The sequence below is a fragment of the Gavialis gangeticus genome, unplaced genomic scaffold (genome assembly GCF_001723915.1).
Source record: "Gavialis gangeticus isolate Ggan-Ray unplaced genomic scaffold, GavGan_comp1, whole genome shotgun sequence".
Classification (NCBI taxonomy): domain Eukaryota; kingdom Metazoa; phylum Chordata; order Crocodylia; family Gavialidae; genus Gavialis; species Gavialis gangeticus.
Genome location: NW_017729008.1, coordinates 2,071,187 through 2,074,506, shown reverse-complemented (window position 1 = coordinate 2,074,506; position 3,320 = coordinate 2,071,187).

Below are 3,320 nucleotides of genomic sequence, written 5' to 3'. Positions count from 1 at the left end.
TCCTGCAGGATAACATCTGGTATATTCTCTCCATTTTATAATGGAATTTTCAGTGAAGTTTTATGACCAGATGTGTACCCACTTTTTAGTAATTTAATCTAGTTCATTTTCCCTTGTTGCTTGTTCCACAACACTCTTATAATGGCAAAAGTCTTCCTTCTTCTCCCTTATTCTCTAAGCCATTTATCCCATCTAAGAAATTGTTGGCTGTTTTTAATCACCCTGTTACCTTATCATGCTTACAAAGTGATTCTTTGTTCTAGTATTTTTCTCAGTACTGATGTTAGCCTAACTGAATCCTCAAGTCCCATCCCTTTTTTAAAAAAAAAGACAAGAGTAGGAAAGGATTGTTCAACTGAACACATGGGAAGTACCCATCACAGGGACAACTAGATCTGACAGCTCCTCCAAAAGACCCCATTCTCTGGAACTGGAAAAGTCTGGGAGGTGGATTGAGAGCCAGATTAGAAAAGGGTAAGCTAGGTAGGGTCCAACCCCGTGGAGATAACCTTCAAGAGGAAAGAACACCTTAGCAAAAGGGTAGGTGACCCAGAAACTGGGAAATCTGGTGGTAGATGACAGGCCAATTAAGCCTAATGTGAAAAACAGGGGAGTTTAAGGCTGGAGGTGAGCCTGGGATCCAAGTAGCCCCAGGTTTATGGACACTTCCAGAGAAAAACTGCCAAAATTAGAATTGATCTGGTCTGATCTCCATGGAGGAACTGTTGTGCTGAGGCTTCCTGGGTCCCTCAAAGTCAGGAGATGAGCATCTAAACAAGTTAGAAGGATGTAAGCTAGGCTATAAAACTGGCTTTGTAAATCATACTTTTGACTTCTCCTAACTCAGTTCATGGCAACTGTTCATAGGACTTATCCTGAAGTACATGTGAGGTAGTTTACCCCACTCTCAATGAATGCTAAACTATCTCACATTCAGAGAGCTTGTGAGATTGCCAGACATTCAGAACAAATGACACCGTAGGTTCGTTCTCAACCTAGCTTACCTCATATTACTGTATTCATTTGACCATACCAAGAGAAGTAGGAGAATAAGTCTGCATAGGGAAAAATGCCTTTGATCCCGAAAGCTTGCAGAAAAGGACAATTTTCTTGCCATTTCCCAGTTGGTCTAATAAAAGCTACCATTTTGAAACCAAGAGTTCTCATTTTTTGTATGTAAACTCTAAGAAGAGTTTGCATATGGGATTGCCATTGACAGAACCTACATAGAAGTGATGAGGTCTTTTGTTTCAAGGGTGTTGGTTGGAGCAGTATTGGTCTAAGGACAAAACAACTGCAGACGCTTCCTCTACCTGAAGAAGGGTGTTTGTACCCAAAAGCTTGCCAAGAAGAATTTTCCAAGTATTTTAGTTGATCTAATAAAAGATATCGGATTTACCCAAAGAACCTTGTCTGCTGAGCTCTTCTGTTGGCACTTTGGTAAAGGAAAACACTCCCTGCTGTGGCATTTGATTCTTTCCTCCTCCTGAAGTGTCTGTATTGCTTTTGCTTTTCTTTATTTTGTCTTCTCCATTATTCCCTTACTAAAAGAAAGGGGGCGGGGGAAGAAGAAAGAACATGAGTAAGTGGAGCAGGAGTGAGATAACTGCAACACTTACCTACAGCACTGAGAAAGCAAATTATGAAAAAGGGCTGAATACTTGATGATGGAGACCTCTTGCTTCCTAAAACCTGATTAGTAGAATCATAATCCTGCCGTAAAGGCTTTTGCAAGGTAGAGTTGCAGAGGAATTGTATACAATGTAGACTGAATAAAATTTACTTTTAAAGATTTTAAAAAGTGGGAGGAAAAACCTTCATTACCTTATCTATCAAATTTTAAATGAACTTGTAAAACCTTCTTGCTTTTAGCAATTTGACTTTATTCCAAAACAGTAGTTTTCAGCTTGAAAACATTTGTTAGTTTGAACACATTATTTTTCTCTCTTATCAAAGAGACCTTTGGGAAAATAAATCTTTCAAGTGGATAGATAAGTCAGTTTGAGGAATAAGTTAGGGGTAGGTTTACGAGGAACTGAAATGAAGTCAAAGCAACTGGTTTTGGATTATTACGTAGGAAGTTATGAAGGTGGTAAATGTAATGGATAATAGCTCTTCTTTCTCCCTATGCCCACTTTTCATACTCAGTTTTGTGCTGTACATACACTGGGAATTAAAAGAAAAATATTTTCTCACAGATGGTTAATCACTTAGACGTTTATGTGATACAGGTAAGTGGACTTAATTAGCACTTAAATTAAGTCCATCTAAATTCCCTGTAAGATGAGGTTATCTTCCATTATGGTTATTTTGACACCACAGGCTGAAGAAAATTATTTTCATTCCCCCTTCCTTTGCTCAGAAAGTGTGAAGACTTTTTGCCACTGATTGCTGTTTATTTGATCCACCCTGTGGATCTGGTTACAAGCAGTATTTAAATGGGGTAAGTGTAGTTCTGTGTTTATAAGACTATGGAATGCAACTCATAATAGTCTACATGAAAAGGAACTGGGAGAACAAAAATGTTATGTAAGGTAAATTGCACATGCATGCTAAACAGAGTGAACAACATTTTAAGTCAGCTAGACAGTGTGCAAGTGCAAACAGACATGAAAATCAGAATAGAGGTCTCTATATATCAGTATTTAAATCAGCGAAAATATACCAAGATTTTCCTCAAAATCATTCCCTTTTAGCAGAAATCACTTTTTAGAAAGACTTTGTTTTAACATTATAAACATTTCAAGAAAAAAGATACGGCAGGTAAGCATAAACAGTCAGGTCGTAATGGTAGCAGTTTAAAATGAAAATATTCAAATACTTAATTTCTTAATCTGCAGATCATCTAGGTGTACTGCTCCCTCTAGTGTAAAAATACAGAACCACAAAAAAGAAGAAAAGGAAAATCTACCAAACCTCACGGTTACTGCATAACAGGGTTTTTAAAAATAAAAACGCTGGGACTGATAAATATTACAATAATGATTATACAATGCAGGAAACACAAGTTATTTATCTATATTTTTCCTTTAAGTATATATAGCTGCAATAAGCAAATTCTGTAGTTCTGATGCCTAACATAATGTAAAGTTTAGTTCAGACTTTTGAGTTTTAGTTCTTAGGCAAACTTAGATGGAAGTCCAAGCTCTCTCATCTGCATCTCTAGAAATCTCCCTGTGAGGAAGCAATGAAAGGGCAAACAATTTCTACAAAGAGACAGAGGTGGTTTCTTTTTTCCCTGTTTGGAGTATTTACAAATTCCTACTCTATAGATATCACTGTAAAATACTGCCAATTAATGTATGAACCCCACTGTGCCC